Source organism: Adiantum capillus-veneris, chromosome 17 (genome assembly GCF_014529385.1).
Source record: "Adiantum capillus-veneris isolate H3 chromosome 17, ASM1452938v2, whole genome shotgun sequence".
In the NCBI taxonomy this organism is placed as follows: Eukaryota; Viridiplantae; Streptophyta; class Polypodiopsida; order Polypodiales; family Pteridaceae; genus Adiantum; species Adiantum capillus-veneris.
The window spans coordinates 149351076-149371409 of record NC_140947.1 but is presented as its reverse complement, the minus strand read 5'-3'; the positions used below and the strand labels follow the sequence as shown (position 1 = coordinate 149371409).

Sequence of the window (20334 nt, the reverse complement as noted above, 5' to 3'; positions counted from 1 at the left end):
AAAAGCATCAAACTCTAAGAGCAGCTAGTTCAAAAGCTGTCAGCACGTTTTGCGGAAATCCGTACAACTGCCACATCATCAACGTGAAACACAAAAATCTATACAAGTGCCACGTCAGCATGTCAACGTGTTTTGCGGATTCTTCGTACAGCAGTGACACACATCACTTCTCCATGCAATTCTTGTGTGTGTGTGTGTGTGTGTGTGTGTGTGTGTGTGTGTGAGAGAGAGAGAGAGAGAGAGAGAGAGAGAGAGAGTGGATCTTGCTTTATCTTTAGGTCACTAAGTCTACATAGTCGTCACAAGGGACACATTCCGGGAAGGGAACAAGGGACGGCGCTCAAATGGATTTTTAGTGTAAAAAAGAGGGCGGGACGGCAAGTGGGGACAGGAAGCCTGAAAAAGGGCGTCCCCAGTGACTATGCCTGACGGTGACGGTGACTAGGACCCCATTGGACAAGGTCCCATAAGTTGGTGTCACGAGGCTGTGGCAACCACTAACCTTAGTTGATGGTTTCTTTCCCTTTATTTTTATTCAATTTTTGGGACCCTCTTTTTGAAGTCACAAATGGTTGGACATTGTGTGGCCAGTGTGAAATGGCCGACGGCCAAGAGTTTCATCCGCAGTCAGGAAGGGTAGGTCGCCACGAGATGGTCGGGCAAGTCGGCACTGAACTCCGAGCAGTAATAGATTGGCTAGGCTCAGTTCAAAGTCATTTAGGCCCACGCGACACTTATAAGTCGGTGGGTACTAGGAAATTAACTCGAAAGAGGCAAACTGGACACATGGTAGTAGGAGAGCAAACTACAGGCCACACAACACTCTTCAGAAGCCTCATCCATGAGGGGGCACCCATTTTTTAGTGGGGGCTGAATTCTGGAGTTCTTAAGTGACTACAGTGTGTGTGTGTGAGTAGTGGGTGCAAGTGATCATAGCTCTAATGGAAAGCGTTCCTTCTCCCTTGTCTCATGTAGTGCGAAAATTTGCTCTCATGCATCTTTCTCCCCCCTTTGCACATATGGTAATGCCCCATTAGTAGGGCTTCTCAAATAACCATGTATAGTTTTGGGGGTTTTATGCGCATTTGCCAAGGTAGGATAATCTCCCACAGGTACACAGTTCCATCGCGAAGGATTGCAAAATCGGAGAGTTTTCTCGCATGAAAACTATCCGATTCAAAGGGGAAATATCCCATTGCGTGCAGGAACACCTGAGACACACATAGACGTGCTTGCTTCGCCCAGAACGATCCAAATAGAAAATTACAGCCTGCTGTGTTTTTCTGCAGGTTTAGGGTTTCGCCCCTAAACTGCAAGACATCGCCAGGGGAGCCTGCGGAAAGCCTTGGGATGCTTAAATAGGGCTTTGGGCACCCGACAGTGCCAAAACAAGGAATTACAACACGCTGAAATTGACCTGCGGCTCACTCAAAAGCTTCCAAATTGCAATGGAAAGTGTCCTTGACGTGTACTTTTGACCTAAAGGAGTTTTGCGCCGTTATCCTAGCAAAGTTGAGTCAAAAACCTACAATTACAGCCATGGACAGGTTTGGACAGCTTGGTGAGAGTTAAGTGAAAGCGTTCGGATCGTCTATTTGCAATAAGAATAAAGAAATATTGAAAGGGGCGCCAGTCTTTTGAGGCCTACAGGGTGTCACTGTCTGCTTGGTAGCACTCGAGCTGCCAAGCCTTGGTTTGTTTGAAGTGTTAATTCAAGTCACATGTTTATTCGTAAAGTTTCACTGTGTCGTAAAGTTCAAGTAAAGTTTTTCAAGAGAAGATTCGGGTGAAAGCTAAAGTCTACCGCCCTACGGGCCACTTTCATGGTTCCGTTGCCGAGACCGAATCAATTTTTCCTTAAAGAGTGAGCCTTGGTTGGTTTGTGGCGAAGACACGGAGCATAGGAACTTGGAATTACACTATGGGTGACAGGACAAACGATGCCAAGTGTAACCGGCCTGTTCAATCCAAAAAGGGCGGTAGACTTTACTTTAAACCTTGATTTAGCTTTCACCCATTATTAGTCGTCTATTTTACTTGTATTTTCAAGACACAACAAAGGGGAGAGGGATACAGGCTGCTAGATTGCACCTGTATGAGTAGACAGACACCAGATTGGCCCCTAACTTAGGCGCCCCTTTCGGTATTTCTTTATTGTTCAAAAGAGGGAATAAACGCTGTGGTTCCTACAAGCTGCCCCGCACAAACTCGGCTGAATTTCCACTGTTCCAGCCCGATTTCGGCAGCATAACTGTACTAGAACCCTTCACGGTCAGTATTCCCACGCATTGACTGACTTTCCCGACGCATACGGGCACTTTGCAAAACCTGGCGAGAATCTGCAGCACGCTGAATTCTCTGTTTTCAGCCCTGAAAATACGCCAGATCGCCTGTACAGCGGTCCCCTTGCGTCCCCGAACCTCCTGGGGGTATTAGGGTCCGTTTAGGGCCAAAACCCTAAACCTGCAAAAATACACAGCAGGCTGTAATTCACTGTTTCGGGCTCCGTTCCGCGTGCCGGTCGCATCCCTAGCAAGTCCTCGAGCTCCCGCACCTGTAGGGCTACTTGCCCTTTGAATCGGACGAGATTTCTGGCGTGAAACCTCTCCGAATTCACCTGTACTTGCGGGGGGATTAGCCGCTAGCTAATCCAATACATGTGCAAGAGGCTCTTGCCTCGGCAATCGCGCATGAACCCACACAACTGTACATTGGTCAAATGAAGAGCCCACTAGAGGGGCATAACATACTGCCAACGGGGAGAGAGAGGGCAGTGCGTAGCGTGCAGGGCATCACTCCTGGCACCGCACTGTGCATAAGAGGGAAAGCAAGCACTCCATAGCTCTTAACCTGTGACAAAATCTGAAAATCAGCCTCCTCTCTCATTTTAGGCGCCCCCTCTCAAGCCAGGAGTAGCAGAATGCTCACAGAGTGCCACATGGCACATTTTCCGACTTTGGGCATTCCCGGCTAAAAATATCTCAAATGGTGCATCAGTTGACTTTGCAGCAGAGCAAGAAAATGTTCGCCTTGTCATTCCGGAGGTAATGATGCCAACACATTTTCAGGTCCCAAAATAGCAGTTCCCTAAATTTTAGGAGATGCTGCCATTGTATCTTTCTAGGTCATCCGACCCTCTTTGTACACTGCGGCCACATCCAGAACTGAAGTGTAGCCTCTGTAGCAAAGGATTCCACTTTGGCTAGTCAATGACCCCACTTGGCTAACCATAGTCCTTGTCCAACCTTAGTGCTCTCTTGCCCTCAGGCCTGGACTCCCTCTGGACAATTCCACACTAGCTATGCAATGCAGGGCAGTTAGATTTCCCGAGGGGTGTTTCCAAAAAGTGAAAGTAAATAGATAATAAGAAAGAAATCAACAAAAAGGATAGATAGTAGTCACACGCTGGTGACATACCCCCCTCTTGAAATCTCAAACGTCCTCGTTTGCATCTATGTCGTCCATGCTTACTGTCAACACTGATGTATTCAACACCTGTCGACACATATACGACACATACATGCTCATTGTCAACCCTGGTGTATTCAACACCTCGTCGACTCATGTATTGCCTGCGTGTGAACCCTGTCCCAATGACATAGTGGTAGCTTCGCACTCTGCCATTGCTTTGAGTCACTAACTTTCCAATGACAAAATGGTAGCTGCACATTTTGCCACTGTCTTATAGTACACGTTGGATCCCGTAACACTTTCGAGCATACCCAAACCGACAGTTTAAGAATGCAGTTACACATGTACTCTTTAATAGAAGCAATCACTGTATCCTTGACAGACTGACAAGAAATACTCACTTCTATAGCACTAACCAAACTTTTGGACATTCCATAAGAGCAATTTCCAAATTGACAATCTGTACAGCTCTAACATTCATGTAACAGGTATTTGATTTGAGCTCACTTTAAATACCATGTACATCATTTGTTTCAAAAGCCATTGTCACACTGACAATCCATTTAGCTTTGAAACTCAAGGGGTCAAGGTAGGTTGCAAATCGAAGGCTTCCAGGTAGAGTGATAACACAGTTGGTGACTCTGCAAGTTCACCTTCTTCCATCCACTTAGCATCCATTGGTGGATAGTTTTTAAACTTTACCAAGTAACGCCTAGCAACCTTGCCTTTCACTTTCCTTTCTTTGTGTGCCAAAATCTGTTCAGGGAGCAAGATCTCGTCAAGTTCCTCGACTTCCGGCTGATCTTCAGCTGGCATATCTTCTGGCACATCACCCACATAGGGTCTGAGAAGACTCACATGAAACGCATTGTGAATCTTCCAACTGTCAGGCAATTTCAGCCTATATGCAACATCACTGATTATGTCGCATACTTGAAAAGGCCCATAGTAACGCATGCTGAGCTTTGGAAAGAGTCTTTCCTTGCCCTTCATCTTCTTTAACCTTGCCTTTTCAAACCGTAGAAGCACCCAATCACCAAGTGAATATACCACTTCACGACGGTGACGATCAGCTGCTTTCTTTTGCTTTGCCTGAGTCCTTTCTAAGGCCACTTTGACCTTCTTGTACATTTCATCCATGTCTTGAACATACTTATCTGCTTCAAATATCTTGTCCTTTGTATGCAGTATGGGAGGAACTTTCTTGCCACCTTCAACTATCTCAAAAGGTGCCTTGCCAGTTGATGAATGCACTGTATTATTGTATGCATACTCCACCAATGGCAAATACTGCTCCCACTTTCCTTTATGCTCTGACACATAGCACTTCAGCAGATCTAGGACAGTAGAATTTGCCTCTTCTGACTGTCCATCTGTTTGAGGATGAAATGACGAAGAGAATTTGAGCGTGGTACCCATATTCTCAAACAAGCCTTTCCAGAACAAACTAGTCATGCGTGGATCACGGTCGCTAATAATCGACTGTGGCATGCCATGATACTTGAAAATATTGCTCATAAACAAGCGTGCCATCTGATCTGGCTTTATCTTCTTCCTGACAGGAATAAAATGAGCCTGTTTGCTGAATCTGCAAATAATGGTCCAAATACCATCATTTCCTGTCTGCGTTCTTGGAAGATCAAAGATAAAATCCATAGCAATACTTTCCCATGGTTTATCTGGAATAGGTAGTGGTTGCAATAGGCTTTCTTGACAAGGCATCAGCCACAACGTTCTTCTTGCCTTCCACATGCACAATCTGAAAATGGAACATGGACAAGATATTTGCCCATCGCATATGCTTCTCAGATAACTTTGTCTGTGTCAAGAAGTATCGCAAGGTCTGATGATCCGTTTGGACAACGAAATCTGCACCTAGCAGGTAGTGTTTCCAACTTAAGAGCGCATGAATCACAGCCAGTAACTCTTTCTCATAGACCTGCATGGTCATCTCTGGCCCTTGCAAAATTCTGCTCTCATAGGCTACTACCCTGCCATCTTGCATTAGCACAGCACCAATGCTACTACCGCAGGCATCACACTGGACCACAAATGACTTCCTAAGATCTGGCAACACAATGACTGGATCTGAAGTCATCTTTTCCTTTAAGAGATTAAAAGCTGAAATCTCTTTCTGTGTCCATCTAAAGGTGACTGCCTTCTTTTGAAGAGCATGTAAAGGTGAAGCAATCTCAGCGAAATTTCGGATAAACCTTCTGTAATAGGAGCATAGTCCCAAGAAGCTTCGGACATCATGCACCGTCTTCAAATTTGGCCATGACTTGATCGCTTCAACTTTTGCAGGATCCATTCTGACACCGTCCTTTGAGACAATGTGTCCCAGAAAGTGAATCTCTTCCAGAAAAAACTCACTTTTCTTTGCATTGATGAGCAACCTATGACTGCGTAGCTCTTTGAACACAATGGCCAAGTGATGCCTATGCTCCTCTTCATTCTTTGAGTAGACTATCATGTCATCAAAGAATGTACCAACAAACTGCTGGTGTGGACGGAAAATTCTGTCCATCATCCTATTAAACGTAGCAGGAGCATTTGTGAGACCAAAGGGCATCACTAAAAATTCGTAAAGGCCAAACGTTGTTCTAAAAGCAGTCTTGTGCACATCCTCTGATCTAATGCGGATCTGATGATACCCACTCTTTAGATCTATCCTGCTAAACATAGCTGCTCCTTCTAATTTGTCCATAATATCATCAATTCTAGGTATAGGGAACCTATTCTTGATGGTATTCTTGTTCAGTGCACGGTAGTCGATGCACATACGCCATGAGCCATCCTTTTTCTGCACCAACAATACTGGAGAACAGAATGGAGATGAACTGGGCTGAATCAGCCCTTTTTCTAACAGCTCCTGTACTTGGCCCATTATCTCTTTCTGCTGAGCCGCACTAACCCTGTACGGAGGCTTATTTGGTGGGCTACAGCCTGGCACCAAATCTATCGCATGGTCCTCGGGTCTCTCTGGCGGTAATTGAGACGGTAATGAATCGGAAAAACAGTCACTATACTGTTGTAAAAACATTGACCTTTCTTTATCTAGCACAGATAAATTTGATTCATCACAATCTGACACTTCACGTGCAAAAACCAAGTACGCAGAAAGATGCTTTTTCATTACAGAAGTAATAGCAGAAGCTGATACAGTAGGAATAGACTCCCCTTTAAGCTTTACATCCAGAATGTGAGTCTTTCCCCTGCTCTGTACAGTGATCTTTTTGTTGTAGGCATCCATGATTCCCTGTACACGAAATAACCAAGGAATACCTAACAACACATCACATCCGTCCAGTGGCATGATGTAAAATTCTTCAGCATCTACATAGGACTGGATATGTAGACGCAACTTTCCAATGATGGGTGTCACAGCCTCTGTATGGCCAGGACATGCCAAACCTGCCTCTGCTGTATACCCCATCTCTTCAGGTCTGATTCCCAACTTTGAAGCCAATTCTGGGGAAATGAAGTTGGCTTTGGCACCTGGATCAAAGAAGATAAGCACTGTTTGATCCCTAACCTTTCCCCATGCTCTGCAAAGCTCACTTGCATCTGAATTTGGCTTGTCGCCCACCATATCTGGCACTAGACCAGCCATGGGCTTCTTTCCCTTCCTGTCCTCCTTGTCTTCAGAATCAGCTGGCCTTTTCTTTGTAGGACAGTTGTAAGCAATGTGGCCAGGCTGCTCACATATAAAGCATTTGTTCTCTGTCCTCAGGACCTTCTTTTGCTCTTCTGACTTGCGAGGAAAACGTCTTTTCCATTTCTTTGCTGGTCCTTTTTCTGATTCAGCCATAGCTTTGTCTTTCCCTGCGTTGGCTGACTCCTGAGTCCCTTTAGGAGCCTCATTGGGAACGTGCTTCTTGGCTGAATTTTTCTTGCCTGATCTTGCCTTGACGCCAGTGTTAAATTCACAATCTTCTCCCTTGAGCAAACCATTGCCAGTGTTTGCTACCTCGATGAGCTGCGTCAAAGTAGTGACTTTGGTCTTTGTGCAGTATTTTCTCAATCCTTTGGGTAGGCCACAACAGTATTTTTCTATCTGTTCTGTCAATGGCACAAACCTATAGGAAGTTACTGGAAGTAGAGCTTTCCAAAACTTCCGATTGTAATCATCCAGATTTCTGCAAGTGGCAGCATTAAGCTGGTGCCATTCTGTCATGACATCTGCTTCGAAATCATCAGATAACCATGCTGCTGCAAAAATCTGCTTGAAGTAAATCCATGTGGACGGAGCTTGCCCTTGAAGCAATAAAGTTGTCCACCATTGTCCCGCATTCACCCAGACGACCCGGGTTCAAATCCCGGCAATGGAACCATGTAACCGGCCTGTTCAATCCAAAAAGGGCGGTAGACTTTACTTTAAACCTTGATTTAGCTTTCACCCATTATTAGTCGTCTATTTTACTTGTATTTTCAAGACACAACAAAGGGGAGAGGGATACAGGCTGCTAGATTGCACCTGTATGAGTAGACAGACACCAGATTGGCCCCTAACTTAGGCGCCCCTTTCGGTATTTCTTTATTGTTCAAAAGAGGGAATAAACGCTGTGGTTCCTACAAGCTGCCCCGCACAAACTCGGCTGAATTTCCACTGTTCCAGCCCGATTTCGGCAGCATAACTGTACTAGAACCCTTCACGGTCAGTATTCCCACGCATTGACTGACTTTCCCGACGCATACGGGCACTTTGCAAAACCTGGCGAGAATCTGCAGCACGCTGAATTCTCTGTTTTCAGCCCTGAAAATACGCCAGATCGCCTGTACAGCGGTCCCCTTGCGTCCCCGAACCTCCTGGGGGTATTAGGGTCCGTTTAGGGCCAAAACCCTAAACCTGCAAAAATACACAGCAGGCTGTAATTCACTGTTTCGGGCTCCGTTCCGCGTGCCGGTCGCATCCCTAGCAAGTCCTCGAGCTCCCGCACCTGTAGGGCTACTTGCCCTTTGAATCGGACGAGATTTCTGGCGTGAAACCTCTCCGAATTCACCTGTACCTGCGGGGGGATTAGCCGCTAACTAATCCAATACCTGTGCAAGAGGCTCTTGCCTCGGCAATCGCGCATGAACCCACACAACTGTACATTGGTCAAATGAAGAGCCCACTAGAGGGGCATAACATACTGCCAAAGGGGAGAGAGAGGGCAGTGCGTAGCGTGCAGGGCATCACTCCTGGCACCGCACTGTGCATAAGAGGGAAAGCAAGCACTCCATAGCTCTTAACCTGTGACAAAATCTGAAAATCAGCCTCCTCTCTCATTTTAGGCGCCCCCTCTCAAGCCAGGAGTAGCAGAATGCTCACAGAGTGCCACATGGCACATTTTCCGACTTTGGGCATTCCCGGCTAAAAATATCTCAAATGGTGCATCAGTTGACTTTGCAGCAGAGCAAGAAAATGTTCGCCTTGTCATTCCGGAGGTAATGATGCCAACACATTTTCAGGTCCCAAAATAGCAGTTCCCTAAATTTTAGGAGATGCTGCCATTGTATCTTTCTAGGTCATCCGACCCTCTTTGTACACTGCGGCCACATCCAGAACTGAAGTGTAGCCTCTGTAGCAAAGGATTCCACTTTGGCTAGTCAATGACCCCACTTGGCTAACCATAGTCCTTGTCCAACCTTAGTGCTCTCTTGCCCTCAGGCCTGGACTCCCTCTGGACAATTCCACACTAGCTATGCAATGCAGGGCAGTTAGATTTCCCGAGGGGTGTTTCCAAAAAGTGAAAGTAAATAGATAATAAGAAAGAAATCAACAAAAAGGATAGATAGTAGTCACACGCTGGTGACACCAAGGAAGAGGGTTCCTCTTCACAGGACACATGGGCTGTTCCTCCTCCAGTGTTCGAGCATGGTGAGAGTTCACAGCCACCCCTGTTTGTACCTTTTGTTAATAGGTCACTCTCAAGTGGACACAAAAAGAGATTTCAGCTCTTAATCTCTTAGAGGAGAAGATGACTTCACATCCAATAATTGTTTTACCAAATCCCAAGAAGTCATTTGTGGTCCAGTGTGATGCCTGTGGTAACAGTATTGGGGCAGTGTTAATGCAAGATGGTATGGTAGTAGCTTACGAGAGCAAAATCTTGCAAGGGCCAGAAAGCCCATGCAAATCTATGAGAAAGAGCTACTGGCCGTCATTCATGCGCTTTCTAGTTGGGAGTGTTAAGAATTTTGGCATCACAAGTGAACTTCCCAATGTGATCCCATTACTTAGTTTGGCTTTTAGGTATTTATTTTACTTATTTGTCAAAGTCTTGGGTAGGGCAATTTACTGAGGTTGCTATATAAGCAACCCCTTGCCTCCATTGTATACACATTCAGTTATTCATTGCCAAGGTTGATTGGTTCAGGAGACTCTCTCTCTCTCTCTCTCTCTCTCTCTCTCTCTCTCTCTCTCTCTCTCTCTCTCTCTCTCTCTCTCTCTCTCTCTCTCTCTCTCTACGCTTCCGCATCATCGACTTTAGCATGGTATCAGAGCTTAATGTAACTTGGTGATCGAAGAGCCTTAGCGTGGAGCAACAGCCTGCAAGAGAAGAGAAGAAGAAGTCCCTACTCGTCGTCGACATCTCTCCCCGCACTCTACTTTCGGCGTTCTAAAACGCTGCCCAAAAACAGCGCCGAAAGTCCCCCCCCCCCCCCGCGAGTACTTGTTGAAACCTAGCGCACTGCGAGCGTTTCAAAACGCTGTGAACAGCGACGCTATCGACAACCCGGGCAACTTCCCAAGACGGCGTTTTAAAATGCCCAACCGGTAGCTCCCTCAGTCTTGGCGATTGTGGACGGCCATGTCCCCTGCAAGAGCGTTCCAAAACATTGTGCCTTCCCCGTGTGAGCGTTTTTAAACTTTGTCTGCCACTCTCCCCTTGACGGCAATAACCCACCCTCCCCTCCCTTGCGTTTTGAAACGTATTGAGCTTCAAGGTGAGCTGTTAGGTGCAGCGGAATGAATGTTGTATTTTCTCAAGATTAGTGATCTTTATTGCTCAAGGTTCCTTTTAGTTCTTAAGGAAAGAGAGAGCTTTCCGTCTTATGGAGAGTGCTATGATCACGAACAAAGTGAATGGATTGTGCGTGCAAGTAAATGAGACTGAGAGAAGGAGAGAGAAGAGATACAACACCCGAGAGGTTGTAAAACCCTCCTCCGAAGGCCCCGCTCTCGTCGGCGAGAGTGGTCTACTTGATTGCACAAAGGTGTACAATGCGTATGCAATGGACTGATGCAATGGGACTATGCCGATGACGACGACAAGTTTGTGAAGTTTGTGAAGTCAAAAGTTTGTGAAGTCAAAAGTTTGTAAAGTCAAAAAGCAAATGGAGGAGTTCGCTAGAGGACAACGGGAAAGGTCAGTTGAACAAGGATGGCAATACCAGTACTCAGTTAGCTGCCTCGGTATCCACGAGGTACGATCACAGTTGTTATAAATGTGACTCGACGCTTTGTTTGGCTCGAGAGTTTGAAGCCAAAGGCAAAAGCATGAACTCACAGGAAGACGAGGATAAAGGGAAGCTGGACAGAGATTACGTTAATAAAGATTTGACAGAGGAGATCGGCATGGCACTCGTGGTGGTGGCCAGAGTGGCCTCGACATCATATTTCTAGTCAAATGACAGGTGTCACCACTAGCTTCAACCAAAGAGAGGATTGTGAGTGGCAGAGAGGTGATGTGGACCCTTGTGTTGGAGTTCAAGTTATTAATGTTTGGACCCGTAGGTCAGAGTTCAATGCACATGCATCTAGCAAGGAACCAATTACACGTCTAAAACACTATGGATGAGTTCACCAGATTATGGACCGGATGTGTTCCAATAGTTCATTATCTTGGAGTTTTATATTTTTGACATGATGTGTTCACAGTTCATGGATGGAGATTATTGGACGTAGTGTGGTCTACACTTCAAAGTTTCTACAAAGGCAACCGATGCTCAAGATGGCATTACTTTCAAGTACAAAGTTGAGGAGAGCAACACCAAGGTGTATCTAGTTGGTGGCCACTACGAGCTTCTTCATCGACTTGGTCTCACTATTGATGTCCACTATCGAGCTGCAAAGAGGGTGCTAGAGTTTTGGCATCTCAAGTTATTGGTGTTTGGACCCGTAGGTCGGAGTTCAATGCACATGCATCTGGCAGGGAACCAATTAGACGTCTAAAACACTATGAATGAGTGCACCAGATTATGGACAAGAAGTGTTCCAACAGTTCATTATCTTGGAGTTTTACATTTTTGACGTGATGTGTTCACAGTTCACGAATGGGGATTATTGGACGTAGTGAGGTCTACACTTCAAAGTTTCTACAAAGGCAATCGATGCTCAAGCTGGCATTACTTTCAGATACAAAGTTTAGGAGAGCAACACCAAGGTGTATCCAGTTGGTGGCCACAACTAGCTTCTTCATCGACTTGGTCGCACTATTGATGTTGTAACAAACTGCTGATGTGGCAAAACCCTAATTTCTGCCAGAAGCCCTAACTGTTGAAACCCTAATTATGGAAACCCTAACCCTAAAACTTGCAAGCCCTAATTTTGGAAACCCTAACCCTAAAACTGCAAAAACCCTAACCCCAACCCTAAGGACAAGAAGGAGATTTCCACGTTTTGCGCTGGCTGATGACGTGGCAGGTTGTTCGGATTTCCGTGATTTACGCTGGCAGCTTTTTGGCTTTGCTTTGGGACCATAAGCTTTTGAGTTTTAAAGGCTTTTTACTGTAACTGCTTTTCAGGCCAAGGACCTTTAAATATGAGGCTAGGACTCATTCTCTGGAATGCTTCCTGGCGAAGGTGTAGAGTCTAGAGTAAAGGCTTGTACTGTGTTGATGCAATATAAAGAAATACCGAAAGGGGCACCAAGGTTTGGGGCCAATACTCTCTGGGGTGGAATTCCGCCACTCCGTGTCGCGTGTCGTCTCTCTCTTTCAGTTCAGTTGTTATTTAAGTGTCAAAAGTCTGTTCAGTCTGTTCTTTTCTATTGGCACGTGGTGCCCACCTTGTGACAGATGTCCACTATGAGTTGCAGAGAGGGTGTTAGAGTTTTGGCATCTTAAGTGAACTGCCCAATGTGATCCCATTATTTAGTATGGCTTTTAGGTCTTTATTTTACTTATTTGTCAAAGTCTTGGATAGGGCAATTTACTCAGGTTACTATATAAGCAACACCTTGCCTCCATTGTATACACATTCAGTTATTCATTGCCAAGGTTGATTGGGTCTCGGTCTCTCTCTCTCTCTCTCTCTCTCTCTCTCTCTCTCTCTCTCTCTCTCTCTCTCTCTCTCTCTCTCTCTCTCTCTCTCTCTCTCTCTCTCGTGCTCATTCCCCTTGGTCTCTATGCTTCGCATCGTCGACTTTGACAGGAAGCACTACCTGCTAGGTGCTGATTTTGTTGTCCAAACAAATCATCAAACCTTGCGATACTTCTTGACACAGTCAAAGTTATCCGAAAAGGACATGTGATGGACAAACATTCTCTCTATGTTCCACTTTCAAATTTTGCATCTGGAAGGCAAGAAGAATGTTGTGGCTGATGCGTTATCCAAAAAGCCACAAATTTCAGTTGCGTCAATTACTTTATCATCATGTGCTTGATGACATGAAGGAACTGTATGCTATTGATAAAGATTTTGCAAGGATCTTCGAACAGTTGCAAGATGGGCAACCCCATGAGCAAACAAACTGTTGATGCGAGCAGAAAATCTTGTCCATAATTCTGTTGAACGTGGCAGGAGCATTTGTTAGCCCAAACGACATCACTAGAAAGTCATAAAGACCAAATGTCGTTCTAAACGCAATCTTGTGCACATCCTCTGGCCTTATACGAATCTGATGGTACCCACTTTTTAAGGTCTATCCTGCTGAAAATTGCAGCACCCTCTAAACGATCGAGAATATAATCAATTCGAGGAATAGGAAACCTATCCTTGATGGCATTCTTATTCAACGCACGGTAATCAATACACATACGCCATGAGCCATCCTTCTTCTGCACTAGGGGTGAAGAACTAGGCTGAATCAGCCCCTTCTCTAATAACTCCTCGACCTGGCCCATAATCTCTTTCTACTGCACCGCGCTAACCTTGTAGGGAGGTCTATTTGGTGGGCTACACCCTGGCACCAAATCTATCCGATGGTCCTCAGGTCTCTCTGGCGGCAATCGTGACGATATTGAATCAGAAAAACAGTCACTAAACTTTCGCAAAAATGCTGCCCTTTTTTTATCTAACACGGATAAATTTGCCTGATTACTACCTGAGACATCACGTGCAAAAATCAAGTACACAGAAAGATAATTGTTTATTACAGAAGTGATAGCAGAAGCAGATACAATAGCGACTGACTCTCCTCTTAGCTTTACATCCAAGATGTGAGTTTTGTCCCTATGCTTTACAGTGATCTTTTTGTTGTAGGCATCCAAGACTCCATCACGGGATCCCCAACAAGGCATCACATCCTTCCAGCGGCATGATGTAGAACTCTTCTGTGTCCACATACGACTGAATATGCAAACGCAGCTTTCCAATGATGGGAGTAACACACTCTAAGTGGCCAGGACATGCCAACCCTTCCTCTGTTGTGTACCCCATCTCTTCAGCTTTGATGTCCAGCTTCATAGTTAACTCTGCGAGGTAAAGTTGGCTTTGGCACCTGGATCAAAGAAGATGAGTGTCGTATGATCCCTAACTTTACCCCATGCCCTGCATAACTCACTGGCATCTGTACTGGGCATGTCACCCACCATATCTGGCACCAAACCTGTCGTGGGTTTAGGCTTCTTGCCTTTCTGGTCTTCTTTATCATCTGAGTCAGCTGGTCTTTTCCTTTGTGGACAATTGGTAGAAAAGTGACCAGGCTGCTCGCATATAAAGCATTTGTTTTCAGCCATTCAGGCCTTCTTTTCCTCGAGCGACTTGCGCACATAAGGCTTCCTTTTTTGTTTCTTTGCCTGCGCTCCAAAAGTCCCGGCTGAATCCTTGTCTTTGTGGGCCTTTTCTGACCCCTATGACGCATCAGGAGCCGTTTTCACAAAGGGCTTCTTCGCTGAATTTTTCTTTTGCTGCCCTCTATTCTAGTTGCTCGGGAAACCACTGTCCTCTTCTTTCTGCAAGGCGAGACCAGTGTTAGCAACTTCCATTAACTGAGTGAGGGTAGCCACTTTGTTCTTAGTATAGTAATCGCGAAGCCCTTTAGTCTTTTAGGCAGCCCACAACAATACTTCTCTATCTGCTCTGTCAATGGCACAAATCTGTAGGACGTCACTGAGAGTAACGCTTTACAAAACCTCCGATTGTACTCCAGCAAGCTCTTGCATGTAGCCGAAGTAAGTTGGTGCCAATCTGTCATGACGTCGGCTTCAAATTCATTTGACAGCCACACAAATGCAAAAATTTTCTTGAAGTAAAGCCAAGTGGCAGATGCCTGTCCTTGCATTAACAATGTCGTCCACCATGTAAGCGCATTGTTCTTTAAGAAAGTGGCAGCTTTCCTGACATTCGAGGCCTCTATAAAATTCCCTCCTGCATAAGCTGTATCGAAGGGCTGGAGGAAAGTGAGAGCCTTTGCTTTATCCTCAAAGCCACTGAAAGTACTGAACCCACGAAATGTGTTGTGTCATTACCTCCGGTATGACTAGGGAAACACGTTACAACTTTGCCGCGAAGTCAAGTGGGCGACCAATCGAGAGATTTTTAAGCGGAGAACCAAAAACGGGAAAATGCTTGTAAATGCGCCAAGTGGCAAAACTTCATAAACTTGCCTCTTCCAGAAAAATAGGCGCTGAATTTTCAAGCTGGGAAGAGCCTCCTTTTGCATTTTGTCACAGGTTAAGAGCTATGGAGTGCTTTCTTTCCCCCTTATATGCAGTACGGTGCCAGGAGTGATGCCCTGCACGCTACGCATTGCTCTCTCTCCCCTACGAGCAGTATGTTATGCCCTACTAGTGGGCTTTTCATTTGACCAATGTACAGTTATGTGGGTTCATGCGCGATTGCCGAGGCAAGAGCCTCTTGCACAAGTACTGGATTAGCTAGCGGCTGATCCCCCGCAGGTACCATGCGCGATTGCCGAGGCAAGAGCCTCTTGCACAGGTACTGGATTAGCTAGCGGCTGATCCCCCGCAGGTACAGGTGAATTCGGAGAGGTTTCACGTCAGAAATCTCGTCCGATTCAAAGGGCAAGTAGCCCTACAAGTGCGGGAGGTCGAGGTCTTGCTACAAATGCGACCGCCACGCGAAACGGAGCCCAAAACAGGGAATTACAGCCTGCTGTGTATTTTTGCAGGTTTAGAGTTTCGGCCCTAAACGGACCCTAATACCCCCAGGAGGTTCGGGGATGCGAGGGGACCGCTGTACAGGTGAACTGGCGCATTTTCGGGGCAGAAAACAGAGAATTCAGCGTGCTGCAGATTCTCTCCAAGTTTTGCAAAGTGTTCATATGCGTCGGGAAAGTCACCTATTGCGTGGGGATACTGACTGTGAAGCGTCCTATTACAGTTATGCTACCGAAATCGGGCCAGAACAGGTGTTTCTTAGCCTAGATTGTGCGGGGCAGCTTGTAGGAGATCACAGGTTTTATTCCCTCTATTAAAGAATAAAGAAATACAAAAGGGGCGCCAATTTTGGGGTCTACAGGTTGTCAACGTCTGCTCAGAGCATTCTAGCTTCCGAGCCGTGTGTGCAAGTAGGTGTTAATCCGCGTTACAGGCTACCTTTGCAAAGTACTCTGTGTGTGTCTAAAGTAAAGAATTTCGGGTGAAAGCCAACGCCTACCGCCCCACGGGCCGGTTTCACTGAACCTCGCAGATCTCACCTTCCCACAGCAGATCCTCGCCGCACGGTCAGATCCAACGAAGTTTGCAAATTCAGCCCGGAAAACGCAACTTTCAGCATCTGCGTTCTCAGTGCGTCGTCGTCCCATCATCGTCACCGACATAGAGTCAGGATTCAGCAGATAAAGATTTGCAGATTTCAGCCCTTAGCATTTTCAGATTTCAGACCGTCTCGTCGTCGTCCTCATCATTGTCGACGTCGTTGGCAAGTCCAAGCATTGTAGAGATTTGTGCAATCAATAGTAGACCGCTCTCGCCATAGAGAGTGGGGCCTTCGGACGAGGGTTTGACAACGTTCTGGTGTCATATTCTCTTCTCTCTCTATCTCTCAGTCTCAGCACCTTCACACACAGTGTCCATTCACTTTGTTTGTGTCAATTGCACTCTCTCATTAAAGAACGAAAGGCTCTCCCTTCCCTAAGTAAAAGGAACCTTGAGCACAGTTCGGAGCACTCATCTTGAGCAAAGTTCAACATTCATTCCGCTGCACCTTACATTGGTATCAGAGAGTTGGCAGTGTTCTGTATCACTCAAGGACAAAACCACAAGAACCACATAATTTTATTTTTTTTGCTTGTTGCGGTGGCACGTAACCCAAGTCCTCTTGGGCAGGTAAATTCCTAATCGTGTTTTTGAAGAGTGACAAGAAACCCAAGAAAGAAGGGCTTGTCCAGCCTCCCCTTGTGCCTCTTTTCACTCATTGAGAGCGGACCATGCACTTAGCGGCCGGCCAATTGACGTGAGGTGGGAAAAAGCAACCTTGGTGTGAGCGCAAGGCCGCCAAGGGGTGCGCCCGCGGAAAAGAGAAGAGCTCGGGTAAGAGAAGATCCTTCTCTAGCACAGATTGCAAGCGAAACAAGAACCTCAAGAAACTCAAGACTCAAGAACCCCAAGAACCCAAGACCACAAGAACCCACGACTTCAGTGGATAGTCATTGTCACAAGGCGGGCACCACATGCCAATAGAAAAGAACAGACTGAACAGACTTTTAACACTTCAATAACAACTAAACTGAGAGAGAGAGAGAGAGGACACGCGACATGGAGTGGCGGAATTCCACCCCAGAGAGTATTGGCCCCAAACCTTGGCGCCCCTTTCGGTATTTCTTTATATTGCATCAACACAGTACAAGCCGGTACTCCAGACTCTGCACCTTCTCCAGGAAGCATGCCAGAGAATGAGCCCTAACCTCATATTTAAAGACCCTTGGCCTGAAAAGCAGTTACAGTAAAAAGCCTTTAAAACTCAAAAGCTTCTGGTCCAAAAAGCAATGCCAAAAGCTGCCAACGTAATTTACGGAAATCCGTACAACTTGCCACGTCATCAGCCAACGCACAACGCGGAAATCCATATAGCCTGCCACGTCATCATGCCAATGCAATTTTCGAAAATCTGCCACGTCATCAGTTTTTGCATGTGTGCGGGTTTTATTTTAATCCTTAATGTCACTTGGGGCCCCATCGAACAGGGTCCCCATAAGTTGGTAGGACTTCTTCCTTTGTTACTTGTTCTTCTTAGGGTTTAGGCCCCTCGGCCGACATCTACAAGTTGGCTCCATTCTCAGGGTTTTGCCACATCAGTAGTTTGTTACATCTCCCCTTCTTGAAAGAGAGTAATCGTCCGCGATTACAGCATATTTGCAAAACAACTCATAAAAATTTTCGAGGGTCATTTTGAGGGACATCCGAGGGACAATCAATTTGCTCTTTTTACTAAGGAGTTGGCTTCTCCTTTCTGCTCTTTTGATCAAGGAGTTAGCTTCTCCTTTCGGCTATTTTGATCAAGGAGTTAGCTTCTCCTTTCGGCTATTTTGATCAAGGAGTTAGCTTCTCCTTTCGGCTGATTTGATCAAGGAGGTAGTTTCTCCTTTCTGCTCTTTTGATCAAGGAGTTAGCTTCTCCTTTCGTCCAAATCAGAACTCTTGATATTCCGGCGTAGTAAAATTAGCCATCACACCCATACCGTATTTATCTTCCACGGGTGTCTTGCTACACTAAAAAATTACATACCTAGGCAATCTCATCCAATTAGGAATATTCAGTAATTGGCACATCACAATGCAACACAAATGCTTACATATGCATGTTACAAGACACAATAAACAGCGCCGATGAGCACTTCCCCGAGACAAACGGTCTGCGGTATGAAGCTACACAACGACTATCTCGTTCACCCCCCCCCCCCCCCCCCCCCCCCCCCCCCGCAAATAACCTAAAAAGGTCCGGGCCATGAGCTCAGAGGACTGTGCAACCAAAAGCTCCCCAGACCGCAGTCTGCGTCGCTTGGAGGTTTTCTAGCATACAACGGAACGCTCCCCAGGCATCGGCCTGCGTCGTTCCGAGGATCAAACAATACCAAAACAGTATTTCTTACTTCTCTACCAGGGAGTAAAATCACCAATCATTGAAACCAATATCAAACCAGAGAAACAATTCAAATCGGCACCAAAACACGTTCAAAACAGATACCATCCATTTCAAACAAGATCACGAAACAAGTTCTCAAATAGAAGTCAAACTTAAAAAGCAATCTCGACATCAATCGAGCTTGAAAAGTCGATTGACTTTCCATCCTGAAACCTGTACCAAAAATTAGGGTTGAGTTCCTTCCATGAGGATAGCCAAGCACAGCATGGTCCGTCAGCTCTTCGACAAACAGTGGTTGCTTTAGCGGCGATGGTAGTCCCAAGATAGCAATCGCACTAAACCTCCAAGGTCATCTGCTCATGAAGAGTCATCTATTGAGAGATGTTGAGAAATTTCAAGATATAATCTGCTAGGGTTTCCATGGCAAGCATTTCAAAATACCCCACTCTGCCAGAAGTTGCACTCTGAAGGAAGATGTCAGAAACCATATAACTTCGGGCAAATTTTTTATTTTTATTTTTCTTGAAAGCTTGCCAAGTACTTGGAGTATGCTGCTTGGTAGTTGTAGACGTCAACATCTGCATGGCCTTGCCTTTGAGAAAAACAGTGACTCGAAACAAATCTTGGATCCTTCTCTTGCAAGTGATCTTAATGGCTTATGCCCTGTAAGACATGAGCGGTGAAGACGGGAGCGCGCCCAATGCGCGATGAAGTAAGGGTGGGAGTGGCTAACAAGTCCGGGTTGGAGAGCGAAGATACCTCAAATAAAATTCCAAAAGCTCTGTCTACTCTTTTGTAGGACTAGTATGCTTTCACAAAAGCACACGCCTGATGCTCTGATACCACTGTCCTAAGGCGGGCACCACGTGCCAATAGAAAAGAACAGACTGAACAGACTTTTAACAATTCAATAACAACTGAACTGAAAGAGAGAGAGGACGCGCGACACGGATTGGCGGAATTCCACCCCAGAGAGTATTGGCCCCAAACCTTGGCGCCCCTTTCGGTATTCCTTTATATTGCATCAACACAGTACAAGCCAGTACTCCAGACTCTGCACCTTCTCCAGGAAGCATGCCAGAGAATGAGTCCTAACCTCATATTTAAAGGCCCTTCGCTTGAAAAGCAGTTACAGTAAAAAGCCTTTAAAACTCAAAAGCTTCTGGTCCAAAAAGCAATGCCAAAAGCTGTCAGCGTAATTTACGAAAATCCGTACAGCCTGCCACATCATCAGCCAGCGCAAAACGCAGAAATCCGTACAGCTTACTACGTCATCATGCCAGTGCAATTTTTGGAAATCTGCCACGTCATCAATTTTTGCGTGTGTGCGGGTCCTACTTTATTTTAATTCTTTATGTCACTTGGGGCCCCATCGAACTGGGTCCCCATAAGGTGATAGGACTTCTTCTTCTGTTACTTGTTCTTCTTAGGTTTTAGGCCCCTCGGCCGACATCTGCAAGTTGACTCCATTCTTTAAGGTTTTGCCACGTCAACAGTTTGTTACAATCATCACTCGAAGCGGAATGGATGCTTCGCTTGCAGGTGATGAGCATGGGAGTGGCAAAGAAGAGTTCTCCCCACCAAGAGATTTTTCTGACCCTCCCCCTTCCCCATCTATGCAAAGGTTTGCACTAACTCCCATGGAGGCTTTCGACAAGAGGATGATGGACAGGAAGTTAGAAAGCGACGGAATAATGGCAGCCATAGAGCGTAAATACGAAGACAAAA

At 45.9% G+C, this 20334-nt stretch overlaps 1 protein-coding gene across 1 annotated transcript in view; it reads right to left on the bottom strand.

Annotated features, from left to right (window-relative positions):
- LOC147438312 (uncharacterized) overlaps positions 1–20334 on the bottom strand; it is a 48572-nt gene that overhangs the window by 9635 nt on the left and 18603 nt on the right. The gene's annotated exons all lie outside the window — the stretch shown is intronic.